The sequence below is a fragment of the Cebus imitator genome, unplaced genomic scaffold, assembly GCF_001604975.1.
Source record: "Cebus imitator isolate Cc_AM_T3 unplaced genomic scaffold, Cebus_imitator-1.0 Scaffold5, whole genome shotgun sequence".
In the NCBI taxonomy this organism is placed as follows: Eukaryota; Metazoa; Chordata; class Mammalia; order Primates; family Cebidae; genus Cebus; species Cebus imitator.
The window spans coordinates 13,576,050-13,593,087 of NW_016107320.1; the positions used below are offsets into that span (position 1 = coordinate 13,576,050).

Below are 17,038 nucleotides of genomic sequence, written 5' to 3' on the forward strand. Positions count from 1 at the left end.
AAAAAAAAAAAAAAAGAAAAACTTGGAAAACCCAGAAATACAGAATATTTTTTAAATCACCTATAAGTCTACCACTCAGATAATTACTGTTAATATTGTTAGGTATATCCTTGCAAAACTGAATATTTAGGATTAAACACACACACACACACACACACACACACACAATCTCTGGTAAGAGCAACAGTGTGTTTGAGAACATGGGTAGAAGAAATATTGCTTTTCACTGTTGTTATTTGGTATTTTAAAAAATAATTGGGGTCAGGTGTGGTGGCTCACACCTGTAATTCCGGCACTTTGGGAGGCTGAGGCAGGCAGATCACCTGAGGTTGGGAATTCAAGACCAGATTGATCAACATAGAGAAACCCTGTCTCTACTAAAACCAAAATTAGTGGGGCGTGGAGGTGCATGCCTGTAATCCCAGCTATTCAGGAGGCTGAGGCAGGAGAATCGCTTGAACCTCGCAGGTGGAGGTTGAGATGAGCCGAGATCACACCATTGCACTCCAGCCTGGGCAACAAGAGCAAAACTTGGTCTCAATAATAATAATAATAATTGGTAACTCCTTTGTATGTGAGAACACAGAATTGAGAGGTCAAGCAGGGAAGCATCAACTTCATTCTTTTCTATCTTTTGAACTTTGTACTGTGTACATATATTGCCTATTAACAAATAATAAAAGAACACAAATTCGTGTGTCCAAATATCATTTTTGCTTTTCTCTGTTTTCTATGGTTTGTAATAATCAGCTTGTGTTGGGAATCACTGATGCAAAAGTCAGCCCACCTCTCCGACTACCATAGGCATCTTTTGGAATCAACTGGCTAGAGTTTATTCTTGTTAATAACTTTGAATATATTCACCCACAAGTATTTACTAAGATAGCCCCCGTGTGGGCTCAGTACTGAAGCAGTGAATTTTTTCACTAGCCTAAGCAAAAATAAAGTCAAATACAGTGCTAAAACATGGCCATAGATCCAAAATTAATACCTATTCATTCTCTCGCTCTGAACTGGGAAGTCCCAGTTCTTCCCTCTAATCGCAGGGCATCACTGACGATACAGGAATCTGAGTGGAGCACTGTACTTACTCAAACTCATGGGAAAACAATGCCATCAGCATGAATCAATAGGAATGGTGCTCTTGGCCAGCAGACTGTTATTTCTGGGGACAGCACGCACATTCAGCTCTCAGGCCGAGAATGGACACTGTTAGTGTCCGACTTAGCAGTACAGCAATGCTTTCCAAACTTTTCTACTAGGAAATAACTTTAGCATGTGTAAGTATGTATTTATATATGTGTATGTGTGTGTATATATATTTATATCTCCTGTTTATATTTTACAAGTTTGATTTTACAAACTTCCAGATGTTTCACCAGAGTTTTCTCTTTTTTAATTTTACTTTATTACTGTCCTTTACTGCTGTTTCCCTAACCCTATAAACAGAAATTTCCTAAGCTTCTGCCACTCCCCATTTTCCTACTCTTAAGGCTCTGAGAATTTGAGCTAAGAAACAACCTTAAGTACTGGGCAAGGATCATGGATCTACCATTCAGAACTCAGGGATTCAGATCACGACTGGCTGTGTGATTCTGAGATGCTAACGCTCTCCTTAAAACCTAGGTTCTTCCATCTGTAAAATGAGATGAAAAATCTCTAATTCCCTGAGAGTGGGGGAAAAAGAATAGTTAATAATTTATCGTGTAGTGTTAGCGCTTTGGGATAAAAGTTTCAAATGAAATACAAGGATTTAAATCCAAAGGTATGATACTGATGTTTCAAATTTAGCATTGTCCGCACTTCCCATGTTCCCTAAAAGCATGAATTCCAAATGCCATAGTATGAGACAGTGATCTGTCATCATCACCTTTCCTATTTTATAGAAACACAGAGAAGTCACTGGTCCCTGGCTATTCAGCTAATTAGTGACAGTCAGGAGTCAGAACTAGGTAGCTGGGTGCCAGAGTCTAGTTATTAGGCAGCCAGTAACTATGAAATCACAGCCAGTTCACTTCCAACTGTGTCCCTCTCTTGCTCAAAAGCCTTCAGTGTCTCTCGAAGCGTAAAATAATAAGTGCAGACTCCCTAGCTCAGCAGTAAAGACCCTCCAGCTACCTTTCTTTCCTGTTGTGTTCTCTATGAAAATCCTTCCTATGTCCTCCCGCGCTCAGCTGAACTGTACCCAGCCATGCTTCCCTGAATAGATCCTGTGTGCTCCTGCTCTGTGCTTTGCCTCTGATTATCTCTTTTTCTGGAATTCACCTATTCTCACCCCTTCCTTACCTTTCTACATTTTACTTTTACCTTTCTTTCTTTCAAGGTCTTTGCAAGGGGCCATCTGCTTCATGCATTTTCCCCTGCCCCTCTCAACCACAGCTGGTTGATAATCTCCGCAGGGAATTTCGTCTCTGCTCTCCTCTGCCTGTATCAGTTTCTGGCTTTTATGATAGTTGTTTCTGTACACACTATATTCCCTCCTTAGTAAGGGATGAGCTCGAAGGCTGCAATATGATTTTCTTTCTCATGGAAATTTTAAATTTTATTAAAAATTTAAATCATTCCTTTTTTTTTTTTTTTTTGAGACGTAGTTTCCCTCTTGTTGCCCAGGCTGGAGTGCAGTGGCACAATCTTGGCCCACTGTAACCTCCCCCTCCTGGGCTCAAAGGATTTTCCTTCCTCCGCCTCCTCTGTACTTTTTTTCACATAAAATGTACAGTAGCTAGGATTATAGGCATGCACCACCACATCTGGCTAATTTTGTATTTTCAGTAGAGAAGGGGTTTCTTTATGTTGGTCAGGCTGGTCGTGAACTCCCAACCTGAGGTGATCCTCCCACCTTGGCCTCCCAAAGTGCTGGGATTACAGCTATGAGCCACCACACCCGGCCTCCCTCCTGTTCTTTTTTAATTTAATTTTATTTTTTAAATAACCAAATGCATGCATGCTGGATGCAAAAAAAAAAAAAAGAAATGTCACGGAATACATCTCTTAGAAAGTGAAATCCACCATTATCACCCCTCTTCCCCTGCTCTAAGAGAACTGCGGTTAACAGTTTGGAATGTATTCTTATAGACCTTTTTCATATAAAAAAATTATTTACAGAAAAGGGATTATATTATATGTAAAGCTGTGTGCTTTTTTCACTTAAAATGTATAGTATTTTTCACATAGCTATCTACCTCATCCTCATTCTTTTTTTTTTTTTTTTTTTGAGACAGCATCTTGTTCTGTCACCCAGGCTGGAGCGTAGTGGTGGGATCATAGCTCACTGCAACCTTGAACTCCTGGGCTCAAGCGACCCTCTTGCCTCAGCCTCCTGAGTTATAGCTGGAACTGCAGGTGTGCACCACCATCCTCAGCTAATTTTTAATAATCGTTTGTAGAGACGGGCCTCGCCATGTTGTCCGTGTTAGTCTGAAATTCCTGGGCTCAAGGGATTCTCCTGCTTTGTCCATTCGAACTGTTGGGATTATAGCCATGAACCACACCACCCAGCCTTCATTCTTTTCTAACTGCAGCATAGCATAAGATCGTAGCGATGCGCCTGTTCAATCCCTTCTTGATGCGCATGAAAGTGATTTCCAGTTTTTACCATTAGACCAATGCTGCAGTGAATATAAACATGTGCACGTATTGCTATCTATATATCCACGTAACTTTCTTTGGATATGCAATTGCTAGGTGAAATGGAACGAAGATTCTAAATGATGATAAATGTAGGAAGTGTCAGGGATGGTGGTAGAGTCTTGTTTTATGTTTTTCTGTATCCTTACAAAGCTTAACATCGTATCTACCAGTGTAGCTTGGTAAGTAAAAGACCAGGCTCTGGTCTCTGGCTGTCCAGGTTTGTATCCAGGCTTCATCTCTATACCTTAGCCATCTCATCACCATAAAATAATAGCAGGGTCACTGTCATTATAAAGCTTAAATGAGATAATACGTGCAACACAATGAGCATTTAGTAAGTACCTGGAAAATAAGTAAATGCAAGACATACAAGAGGAAAAATGGTAATGGGTTCAGACAATTGTTGAATGAATTGGACTGAACAGAACAATGGCAGTTTGAGTAATCGTTCTAGAAATGGATGTTACAGAACTACTCATGCTTTGCTATCAAAACCCATAGCAACTATTTATAAAATGACTGGCTAATTTTAGAGGTGCAGTATGTAGCCCTGGAGCAATTCATCTCTGTGCAAAATGAACTGGCGCGAACCAGAATCAAACCAATGACCTTGGCTTTTTTGGCCCCACACTTTCCCTAATAGAACTAACTGGCCCCTGCTGCAGCCTTCTGTAATGATCTGTGAGGACAGAGAACAATAGCTCCCCGCAGGGTATACTTGCTCACCACTGGAGGTTGTTAGGTCATTTGGCTAACCAGCCATTAACACTGAAAATGAATAGAAAGTACACGAAGAAATACTTGGAGTAGTGCATAAGGCTTTCTGTTTATATTCTTAGGTTCTAGGCCAGAAGTTCTCATCTTGGTGGCAAGGTTTCTATACCAATACTGGAAGATTCTAAGGTAGTCAACCCTGGGTTCTAGAACCAACTCTGCCACTATTACAGCTTTAAAACCTTGAGCAAATTGTTGGACTTTATTTTATCTTGGGACAGCAAGGAGACTGAAGCAGTTGATGTGAAAGGTACTTTATTGACATTTCTTTCCCTACAGGTAGATATTCTCAGACATCAGGGCTGTTTATTGCACTGAAAAAAATTAAAGTATAAAATCAGGCAATAGCAATACCGTATTTTCAAAATGTGTCAATGAAGTAACGGCAAAAAGGAAATATGAGAAGCTAGACACAGCTGGACACAGTGGCTCACGCCTGTAATCCCAGCACTTCAGGAGGCCAAGGTGGGCGGATCTCTTGAGGTCAGGAGTTCCAGACCAGCCTGGCCAATGTGGTGAAACTCCAGTCTCTACTAAAAATACAAAAATTAGCCGGGCGTGGTGGCACGGGCCTGTAATCCCAGCTACTTGGGAGGCTAAGACAGGAGAATCGCTTAAACCTGGGACTCAGAGGTTGTAGGGAGCTGAGATCACACCACTGCACTCTGGCCTGGGCAACAGAGTGAGACACTGTCTCAAAAAAAAAAAAAAAAAAAATAGTAGCTAGACACAAAAGGCCACATATGATATGATTCCACTCATATGACTTATATGAAATATCAAAAATAGGCAGATTCGTAAACCAGATGGAAAGCAAGTTAGTGGTGACTAGGGGCTGGGAGAAAAGATGATTGGGAGGTGACTGCTTAATAGGTAGGTGTCACCTTTATAAGTGATGAAAATCGGTTGGAACTAGACAGTAGTGAGAGTTGTACAACATCATGAATGTACTGAAAGCCACTACATATACACTTTAAAGTTGTGAAATTTATGTCGTGTGTATTTTATTACAATAAAAAAGTGTCCCCCCAAAAAGAGAGAGGGATGGCAAAATATAGCAGGGCACAGACTCACTTGACACCTGCTTCAAGGTAACATTAGAGGAGGGGTCAGGGTGTGGGTCCTCTGAAGAAGCCCTGGGGATCCAGGGATAAGAGAGTAGACATTAGTGCAGGATTTGTCATCTAACTGGGGCCAGGTCCTGGCCAGGGGCACGTGTAGCAGTCAGTGGGGCTCCAATGAAGAATGAGTATCGCCCCAAGTGCACTGATGATGACCCTCCCTCAGCTCAACATGTTCTTGGCCTCCTCTCACTGTGGTCAAACCCTACCCATCTCAGTCCCATTTCAAAGCCCACTCCCTTCTTGAGCTCCCCCACCATACCCCACACAGAGACACATTTTCTTCTTCTTTTTTTTTTTTCTTGAGACATGTTCTCACTCTGTCACTCAAGCTGGAGTGCAGTGGCATGATCATGACTCAAATTCCTGGGCTCAAGTGATCCTTTCACCTCAACCTCTCAAGTAGGTGAGACCACAGGTGCATGCCTGGCTAATTTAATTACTTTAATTTTTTTGTAGAGATGAAGTTTCCCTAGTTGCCCAGGCTGGTCTCGAACTCCTGGGCTCAAGGGATCCTCCTGCCTCGGTCCCCCAAAGTGCTGGGATTACAGGCATGAGCCACTGCCCCTGTCTACATCTTGTCTTTCTAAAAGCTGACAGTACTTACTCTCTGTGCCATTCCCAGGGCATAAGGCTGCTGCAGCCTTCTAGAGACACTTGTATTCTCTTGCCACCCAAGACCTTCCGCTTCTCTTTGTCTCCCAGCATCCAATACAGTAGCGCTTAGGAAATATTTGTGGCTCTGTGATGGAGTGACTCAGGCAGCCCCATGGGGAGTAGAGTTTTATGAGTTTCATATGAACCATACCATGAAATCTGAGAAATTTACCTCATTGCTCATACTGGAAACCCTTCATTCCACTCAGATTTGCTTGGAGCTGGATGGAATTGTGTTGCTTTTCACACTGAAAATGATCATCTAATTTTTAAATTAAAAAAACGTTTACATAGCACCTACTTCACGTTCGACAGGAATCTCAACACTTCACAAATGTTAACTCACTGACCTTTCCTAACAAACAGACACTGAGAAGTTAAATAACTCGCCCAGAGATCAAAGCCAATAAACAGCAGAGCTGGGCTTCAAATCCAGGTTCCTTGCTTCCAGAGGAGATGCTCTTCAGTTTGTTCCGGTGCCTGAAACTTACAGATGAGGGGTAAAACCCTTCACACGCAGGGAAAAAAAAAAAAAAAAAAAAAGACGACATTGATGTATTTATTTCAAGGGAATTTTTTTTTCTTGCTTCCCCCCTTTCTTCCTCATTCAAAGTAAAATGCTGTAAAGCAGTCTTTTTTTTTTTTTCACACCTGAGAGAAGACAAACGCGGCTCATTTTTGCTTTGGCAGTCAAAATGGAAGAGAAAACTTCTGTGGTTTTTCATCACTGGTGCTTTCGAGATATGAGGGGCGGGCTGTGCTTCTCCCTCTGGCTCACTGGCCCGAGACCCTTCCCCAGGCGTTGTGGCCTCCAGTCCTGGAGACTTAAGCGGGCCGCCTTTCCACTGTGACTCCGGGAACGTGCCCCAGCCTCTCCCTCCTTCCTGCAAATCCAGTCCTTGTCCTAAAGCATCTGAGCGTCTTCTTACGCCTGCCTCTCTCAAAGCTTCTGAGGCTTTACACCTGATTAACAAGTTTGTATCAGGATGGCCAGACCCCGGCGCACCACCCTGCAGGCCCGCGCGAATCCACTACATTTTCATGTTTCGGATGTTGTCCTCCTGACTTGATGCATATTCAAATGTCTCTCTCCCCACGTGGGAGGCCGGAGTCAGAACCTGACAGACCTGCCGTTTACTAACTGGGGACCCAGAACAAATTACTTCACGCATCTGAGTCTCGGTTTCCTCACCGTGAACGGGATTGGTACCTATAGGTTGCGGCGTGGATCGAATGAGATAGCGCAGGGGCGGCACCGGCGCACAGCAGCTCTTAGTTCCTCTTAGCGATGTCTACGTAACACATGCTTGTCTGTTTCCCATTTTTCCCAGAGCACCCTCAAGCTCTCGCGCCACACCAAAAAAGTCCCATCGGGCGCGCTGTAGGTGCCTGTGGGCCCAGCTACTCTGGAGGCTGGGGCAGGAGGATCGCTGGAGCCCAGGAGGTCGAGGCTACAGCGATTGTGCCATTGCACTCCAGCCAGGGCGGCAGAGCCAGAGCCTGTCTTAATAAAAAAATAATAATAATAAAAAGAAAGAAATTAAAGTCCCTATAACCCTGGTTAGAGTGTTCCGGGCCGCTGTCTCTCAGGGCACATTTAGGACAGCCTGAAGTAGCCACTCTTCTTGGGACCCTAACCCTAACCCTAACTCCTCGGCACCCAAAGGCTTAGAGCTCAGGATCTGAAGGAGGCCCGGCTGAGGCCGCTGGGTGGGGCTCTGGGAGGAGGAAATGGGGTTCCCGAGGGAGTCCGCGCTCCAGCTCGCCTCCTTCTGCGAGGACGCCCCCCGCCCGGACACCTGCTGCCCCAGCGAGCGTCGGGGCCGGGCTTCCCAGCGGGCAGTCTCGGGGCGCGGACCCCACTTGCGCGGCGTGGACCCCGGGCTGCCTCCGGCACAGCCTCTGGGAGCCCCGCCCTGCCTCCCCGGCGCGGCCCCGGCGCCCAGCCGCGCCCCCTCCCAGCCCGCGGCGCCCCGGCACCCCTCTCCCTCCCCGGCGGGCTCCGCGGAGCATTGTACTCACATCCGGGGCTGGGTTTTGCTTTAATGCGAAACGTAATTAACCCGGAAAAAAGAGCAGAGGGACGGGAGCGAAGGAGGGGGTACAGTGGGAGACAAGAGCGAGGGGAGCCAGAGGCGCGGAGAGTTTGGCAGCGAGACCCAGAAATCCTCCGAGCGCGGCGGACCCAGCGGCCGGAGGGGCGACCCCACCCGATGTAACGCGCCTCGCCCGAACCCCGGCTCCTGCACGGCGGGGTAAGTTGGGCGCCCTCGCGGGCCCAGGAGTGGAGCAGTGCAGAGGGGCGCGCGGGGGCCGGCGGGGCTGGGGGTGCAGGGGGCGCTCCGGCGGGGGCCAGGCGGCCTAGGCGCGCTGGGGGCGCGCGCGCGCAGGGCTGCGTACGCCGGTCCTGGTGGCTGACAGGCGAGGGGAGGTGGCCGCAGACCCAGGAGGCCTCCTCCAGCCCTCCGGGAAAGCCCCTAGGGCAGCCCATCCTCCAAGTGCCCCCAGTGGCCAAGGTCGCCACCGCCAGGGGTCGGGCTGCGGGGGTGGGGCCGCGGGGAGGGTAGAGGAGGGAGTTCTGCTGAGCTGCATTTTCTCACGTTTGCAGCGGCGAAACTTCTCTGCGGGCTCTGGAGCTGGGGCACCGGCCCCGCAACGACTGCCCAGGCTGCGGGAGGGGAGGAAAGCAGAGAACGTCCCCAGGCAAGTCCCTCGGGTACGGATGGGGCCGTGGAGACTCCTCTTTCTCTCCCCCCACTACCTTTTGACTTGACAGGCCTAGAAGGCTCCCCTAGGACACCCGACCTTTCCTCTGGGTGCAGCCTGGCCTTTGGGCTTCTGGAACTCTAGGCAATGGAGAGGACTGCCCTAAAATGCAGGTTCAGTGCCAGGTTGGGGGAGCCCTCGAGGGGAGCTGTCGTTCTTTCTCTCACCAACTTCTTCCTCACCTTCCAGCTTCCCTTTTCTGCTCCATTCCTAAAGACTATTTCACCAAAATTTTTTAAAAAAAGAAAAAAGAAGGGTGGTGGTGGTGGGGGGGAGCCAGGACGTTTTCAAAGGAAAAGGGTCTCTTACGCCCAGAGAGGGGCGCAGGGCCAGCGGAGGCCGTAGCACCCTCACATCTCCTCCCCGAGGCCAGCCCTGCCCCCAGGCCCTCGCCTTAAGGTTTGGCTTCCTTCCTTCTTGGTGAACACAGGTTCAGGATGTATCTTCCCCTTCTCATTCCTTCTTCCTGCCCGCCCTCTCTTTCTTTAGGGCTCCAAGTGGGGTTTTCAGAGGACGGTAAAAGGCAGAGAGGAGGGAGGGGAGAGCACCCCATCAGGAAGCCAGCTTTGGCTCTGGGGGCTCTGAAGGCTGAGCTGTAGGTGCAGTTGGGGCTGAAGTCCTCAGACTGCACAAATGGTGTTCTTCATGTATCGGACCAAGTCCCATTTTCCCTTCTTTTGTCATTGTTTTTCTTTGGTGGCGAAGACTTCCAAACCTTAAAGCAAAAGATCTTGAAAGAGTGGAAGTTTTTGTTTTCTATATCAGTTGCATTCAGTTGACAGGTATTATACATGCAAGGCAGTGATGAACAAAACACATCTCCTGCCTTATTTATTTATTTTTTCTTTTCCCTTTACCTCTGGAGGGCTGGACCTTGTCTTTTGGGAGCTTACAGGACTTGTAAGCGCACTTGTTTTGAGAAGCCAGAGTAAGCTTTTAGAAAGCATCATCATCATCTCAGATGTTAGCCTTCTTCACTATGTGCCACTTGAAGGCAGATGACTTTTGCACTATCAGAGGCCTAGCTTCTAGTCTGGATTATGGCCAGCCCAACATATGACATGTACCAGGTGCTGAGTAAATGTTTGTTGCATTAGTGAATGAATGCAAACACATGAATTGCCTGCACTTGTCCAAATAGCAGAGAAAAGAGCAGTGTGGTTGATCCTGAAACCTGTAGCAATTTGGATCACCAAGCTGGTACATGGGAGTTATTAGTCCAGATGTTGCCTTTACACCTAAGTATCCTTTGGCCATGCTTGTACATTACAGCACACTTTCTGCAAATTGACTGTGGCACTCCTAGTGGAGTTTTAGCTGGCTGGTAATGGGAGCCTTGCTCATTTCACAGGTGGGTAATTACCTTGGTATTGGTTGGGAAACTGCCCGCCCTTTGCTGAAGAGTTTTTGCATATCTTTATTTTTCCTTGTTATTGGTGCTTTCTTCTCTCCTCTGTGTAAGGAAGTAGGGCCCGCAGATCCCATCATGTCATGATAGTGAGCTGAACCATATTCAGCTCGGTATTTTAGAATGGTTAAAGTAAATCTTGAAGACCTGCAGGTTTTGGTTCTGCAGAAGTGGGAAGGGGAAGGCTGATGAGCCCTATCAGCTGAGCTCCAGAGCAGCCCTCCCACTACCTTGCCAAGTGTTTGCTAAAGTGCTAGGATACTAGGAAGACCCTAGCAGCAGGAAGTGTGTGCACCCACTGGCATTGATCTCCTGTCCTCTTCATGGGACAGATGGACAGGTGGGTGATGCCCCTGCTGAAAGGCTGGATGACTCAGATGAGAGCTCGCTGCAGACCACAGTGCATCAGAATATCTCTTCTGATTCACGGAAACTGCTGTGGCTTGACTTATTCTGGCTGTGATAGACCTAGGGCTTGGGAAAGAGGATCTGGGTGCTGGGATGTTGGGTTGCTCTGCCCCCTCCCTCTCTTTCCACCATGAACAGTTTGGGTTGCCTTACTTTCCATTTGCCATCTGTCTCAGTGAGCTGGATGGGACTCCAGCAATCTAATCTGGTAGGCTTCGGAAAGGAAGGAAGCAGAGCAAATATTATAGTGTGACAGCCTATGGAAAGAGAAGAATCCTGGCCCTGCCTGATATAAGCCCGCTGTTGAGATGGGGAATTGGGCAGGGGGGGAGATAGGGCAGCCGAGAGGTGGGAGGGAAACGGCCTCATCCTGTCGGTGGAGGAGGCCAGGGGTTGGTGCAGTGAGACTCTACTGTTCCTTCTGAAAGCCCCTTCCCTGCCCTGACTCCAGTTGATTGAAGTGATTTGTTCAGCATTAAAGCCTTCTCACTGTAGAGGTCCCAGCCCTGCTGGGGCAGGGGCCCCTGATATTGCCCAGTGTGGGCAAGGCTTGGGGGCTTTGGCCCTGTGGTGTGCCTTTTGCCCACAGTGCCTGGTCAGCTGAGATGGAGAGGATGGGAAGCTGGATCCTCTTGTCCTTATACTCCTGAGAAGCACTGCAGTTAAAGTGTGAGGTTGGGCCTCAAATTTGGCTGGGCCCTTGCAAAACAGCCCTCTGATGGTGTGATTGCCTGTGGCTGGATCAAGAGGCAGCTCTAGGGTTCTTTCCTTGGAAACTGATGGCATGTCTAGGTTTCTGTTAACTCTCAGGGTAGCCTGGCCAAGGAGTCAGTGGATTGCCCGGACTTTTTGTTTTAAACCCCCTGGATAAATTTTTTTTGGACAGTTTCACTCTTGATGCCCGTACTGGAGTGCAATGGCATGCTCTCAGCGCACTGTAATCTACGTGTCCTGGGTTCAAGTGATTCTCCTGCCTCAGCCTTCTGACCAGCTGGGATTACAGGCATGCACCACCACTCCTGGCTAATTTTGTATTTTTAGTAGAGATGGGGTTTCTCCATGTTGGTCAGGCTGGCCTTGAACTCTCGATCTCAGTTGATCCACCCACCTCGGCCTCCCAAAGTGCTGGGGTTACAGGCATGAGCCACTGCACCCAGCCGAGAATTTTTAGAGATGTGAAATGGGGTGGCTCTTGGAGTAGAGGGAAGAGTGAGGGGAACTGATGCCTTTCCCTGTGAGAGGGATGTCAGAGTCACAGCTTTTTCATTGCCATTTGCTCATTGGCGTTGGAGGATGGAGGTGCCCATGCGGCAGCTGCCTGGGCAGCTCCTGCCCTAGGTTAAGCAACTTTGCAGTGGTCATGATGACCATGTGCTCCTTGTTAGGCACCCACACATGCAGTTTAACAACAACAATATTTACCCAATGTCTGGTGTCCAGCGCTTTTCACAAACTGTTTCATTTAATCCTCACAGCAGCCTTTGAAGTAGGTAAAGCAATTATCTCCATTTTGCAGATGAGGAAACAGACCCTGAAGAGTTAAGCAACTTGTCTGGGTTTGCATCCAGGTTTGTCTGGCTTGAGACTCATCATCTTTCCCTTCACTCCACTGCACAGATGGGATGGGTAACTGAAATCAACACACCCTTTTGAAGGGTCATCTTCTTGCAAAATATCCCTCAAAAATACTCTCATTGGGCTGGGGGTGGTGGCTCACACCTGTAATCCCAGCACTTTGGGACACCGAGGTGGGTGGGTCACTTGAGGTCAGGAGTTCCAGACCAGTCTGGCCACCATGGTGAAATCCCTTCTCTACTAAAAAAAAAAAAAGAAAATAGCTGGGCGTGGTAGTGCGTGAAGCTACTAGGGAAGCTGAGGCAGAAGAATTGCTTGAACCCAGGAGGCGGAGGTTGCAGTGAGCCTAGGTCATGCCACTGCATTCCAGCCTGGGTGACAGAGCCAGACTCCATTACACACACACACACACACACACACACACACACACTCATATTGGCTGGATGTAGTGGCTCATCCCTGTAATCCCAGGCTTTGGGAGGCTGAGGTGGGAGGTTCACTTGAGGTTAAGAGTTTAAGACCAGCTTGGGGAATCTAGTGAGGGCCCCATCTCTACAAAAAAAAAAAAAGTGAAAAATTAGCTAGTTGTAGTTGGTGTGTGTCTGTAGTCTCAGCTACTCGGGAGGATTTTTTGAACTCAGGAGTTTGAGGTTATAGTGAGCTATGATCGCACCACTGCACTCCAGCCTGAGCACTAGAGCAAGACGCTGTCTCTAAAAAAAATTTTTTTTTAAATACTCAATAGTAGTTATTGTCACCTGCACATTGTCCTTACCACACCCAGCCCCTCCTCCTTCCCTAAATCAGAAGCACTTGTCTTTAGAGGGACACAGCTAGGCCATTTACACCGCCCCCTCACCACTCCCCTGCCCCACCCCCAGCACTTTGCAAAAGGCCAGTAGGTCGGGGAAATGATGTTTTCTTTTCATTCTCTTGCTGCCCGTGTATTAGTACCCTCTGGTTGACATGGTCCGTTATAAAATGAAGATTAGAGTTTCTGGACTCGCAGCTGTTGTTAGGGAGCCCTACAGTGAAACTGAATTTCTTGTGGGGGAACTTTCACAATTCTGAAAGTTGGAGATCTCAGCTTTTACAGGCTGTGAAGCCAGCCTGGCTGCGTGCCTGCGCCGTGCCCTCTCTGGTGATGATCTGACGAGCCTTCAGCCCCGGGCAGGCTTTTGTTTCCCGCAGGCTCCAACAACTACATTTTCTTTGAACATAGATGAGGCTGCTGTGAAGAGAGGTCATGAGTGCCTGAAATATTTTGTTGCTTTTGGCATCATTATTGCAGTGGTATCAATTTCCAGTTACTCCTGCTTCCCCCACCGACCCCGCCCCATATTTTTTAAAAAATTCCTTCTTGAGTATCTCTTGCCCTCAACTCCAAGTTCTAGGGTCCAGTGGGGATTGGGCTATCTCAGGGTCAAGCCAGCACCCTGTCTGAACCGCCCTCATTCCTGTACATGTTTGCATTCCTCACCCTGCACTTCCTCTGGGAACTTGTTCTCAGTACAATCCCTTCTCTCGCATTTTATTCTCCCGCCTTAGACTATCTGGAATCTGCTATCATGACAGTTTCAAAATGCGGCCATATTAGAGCAGTAGGAAGTGGAGGCTTCCACACTTCATAAGTTATAATCTTTGACCCATTCTCAGGGATGTGTTCTCAAATAGTCATGCTTGCATTTTGCTGTTGTTTTTATTGGGCTTGTATCCTGTGAAGGCGCTGCTGGCTTCACAATATACCCTGATGTATACTGCAAATCTAAACACATGTGAACTCCGTTGATGTAGTCCATATCTATTCTGGCAAATAGGTGAGTGACTGCTTCATATCTCTATACCTCAGTTCCTGTCTGCTGTATTTCATAGAGTCCTATCTGGGATCTCTGATGTTATTTCCTGAAAAACTTTCTCCGGTTACCCAGTTTAGTCATTTCTGCTTGGTAGGACCTCTCGTTCACTACTGACACTGCTGCCCCCAGCTTCTGCTGTGGGAGGAGTAAGGGGACTGAAGATGTATGTACTACACACCCCACTCCTTGTCAAAAAGCAGCTTTTGAATATTTTCTGGAGCAAAATCCCAGAAATTTCTTGTCCTGCCAACACAGAATAATGTGAAAGAAACATCTCTAAATTTAAAAAATGAGTATTTTTTTTTTATTTTTGAACTGAGGTTGTAGTAGATTATTTTGTACTTGGGTCAATACCATTTAAGGCTTTATCTCTGTTATCACTTCCTCTTATTATTTATCTCAAAAGTACGGGAGTAGTCAGGCAGATGAGTCTCCCATATTTCCCTCTGTCCCTTCTTCTGTCTCCAAATTATGTTAGCCATCTTCAAAATCAAGATGGCTATTTGGCAAACCATAGCTCTCATAACTTAATAGCTTTATAGCTTTTCTTTAAAATAAATCTATCTGGCTGGGCACAGTGGCTCATGCCTGTAATCTCAGTACATTGGAAGGCTGAGACCAGAGGATCACTTGAGCCTAGGAGTTTGAGACCAGCCTGGGCAACATACAAAAAAATTAAAAAATTAGCCGGATATGGTGGTGCACACCTGTAGTCCCAGCCACTTGGGAGGCTGAGGTGGGAGGATTGCATGAGCCTAGGAGGTGGAGGCTGCAGTAAACTATCATGGTGCCACTGTATTCCAGACTGGGCAACAGAGTGAGACCCTCTCTAAAAAAAAAAAAAATTCAATTTATTCATCTTTTCACTCATCCAGCCAGCCTCTTAATTAATTAATTAATTAATGTGTTTTGGAGACAGGGTTTCACTCCTGTCACCCAGGCTGGAGTGCAATGGTGTGAGATCTCGGCTCACTGCAACCTTCTCGTCCTAAGCTCAAGCGACTCTCCTGCCTTAGCCGGGACTACAGGTGCATACCACCTCACCTGGCACTTATTTTCAAATGTCAGTTCTATCTCCTGAGTTTCAAGAAGGAAAACTTCACTGGGAGCTCTTGTTGGGGTCCCCATTTCCATTTCCCAGAGCACTTGTTGAGGTGTAGCCCGTGTGTTGTTGGAATAGAGGAATAGCAGCATTGCGTGGGGCTGAGTATTCTGTCGGTCCGAGGACCTGGTCTCTTCCTAAGACCAGAGAGCAAGGGCCAAACCCACAGGAGAAAGGAGAGGCATTCAGAGGATGTTGCCATCCAAAGTAAGAAACCCAAATAGCTTGGAGGGAGCTAAAGCCCTCTGGGGTGGTGGGTGTCTGGCTCTTAGATAATTGTGAGATGTGAAATATTTATTTATTAGGTTTTGGTCTTTAAAACACCAAAAAGTTCCAAGAGAGCTATAATTTAGGCAAAGCCTTGTTTGTTTGTGGACTCTGGAGAATTGAGAAACTTTTTCTCAGATTCAAAACTTATACACTTGGGTGGGAGTCTGTGTGGAATTAAATAGCTTTCTCTCCTGCTAAATAAAGTAACACATGCTCCCTGTAGAAGATTTGGAAAAATATGTACAAGTAAATGAAATTCCACTCATAGCCCATAGATAATAACTTACTATTTTGGTGACCGTATATCTAGTTTTAAAACAGCCCATATATAGGAATATAAGAATAATATTTGGATGATTGAGAGCATATTATGCATCATTTCATTTCTTTAAAAAAACTTATGATATGGTGCGTTTTCTCCTCATTCATTAAAAATTACCTGAAAACAGAGTTTTTTGAATCATTGTGTAACATTTCCTTGCGAGCATGTCCTGTTGTTTATTTAATTATTATTATTTTTAAAGATGGGGTTTCACCATGTTGGTCAGGCTGGTCTTGAACTCCCGACCTCAGGTGATCTGCCCGCCTTGGCCTCCCTCCCAGAGTGCTGGGATGACAGGCATGAGCCACCGCGCCCGGCCTTATTTAATTATTTTCTAACCATTATGATATTCTGGGCAGTTCCAGCTGTTTGTTACTATAAATTCTATTGCAGTTGCCATCTTTTTACTTTAATCTTTCTTTGCATCTTTGCTGATTGACTTGGATGGAATCCTAGAAGTAGAATTACCAGGTCAAAGGGTATGAACATTTTTTTCTTGTTACATATAAATAACTAAATTGCTTTCCAGAAAGGCTCATACTCCTGTCCTGGGTGTATAAGAATCCTAGAACATTTTTCAAGTAGACAACATCCGTTTTCAGCAGTGATCTTTCCCTCTCAGCCCCTCTAGTGCCTCTCCATCCCATCTGGGAGATGTACTATTTTCTCAGGGTCTGGGTCTCAGCTGTCTCTTGTATATTATGAGCCTGACAAAGTTATCCGTTGCCTCGGTTCCTTGGGGCAATTTTATTCTTGGCTCAAATCTCCACTGGTGGAACCTAAGGCATGGACATGGGCAGTAGAGAGCTATTTGGGGCAGAGATACCGCCCAGTGCCCCCCCACCCCATTTCATTCTCTGGCAGGCAGCCTTGACTCTTCTTTCTCATGAGTTGCTTCTAGTCAACTGGCAGGTGTTGGCCAGGAATCTCTCAGTTTAATTGCCATTTAACCCTCTTTCTGCCACCGATGAAGGGGTAACTCTCTGCAAACTCTCTTTCCCCAAGTTTCACTTTTATCATTAATACTTGCTTTCGTTTGTAGTACATACTTAAGAACTTGTATTCTATTTAGAACTCTGGATCATATGAAACTTCCCACTTTGTTTTTCTTATTATTAAATTACTTTTCTTTTCTTTTTTTTTTTTTTT

General features: G+C 46.5%; 1 protein-coding gene across 3 annotated transcripts in view; it reads left to right on the forward strand.

Moving 5' to 3' along the window:
- Positions 1-8,282: 8,282 nt before the first annotated feature.
- PLEKHA2 (pleckstrin homology domain containing A2) overlaps positions 8,283-17,038 on the forward strand; it is a 75,103-nt gene continuing 66,347 nt past the window's right edge. Inside the window, exons 1-2 of one of the 3 annotated variants that reach the window (XM_017536910.2) lie at positions 8,400-8,437; positions 8,791-8,885. The gene's annotated coding sequence lies outside the window, so the exon portion shown is untranslated. Of the gene's footprint in view, positions 8,438-8,788; positions 8,899-17,038 lie in introns of those variants that run through there. The other 2 variants (XM_017536916.2, XM_037741406.1) reach the window with 2 other exon arrangements.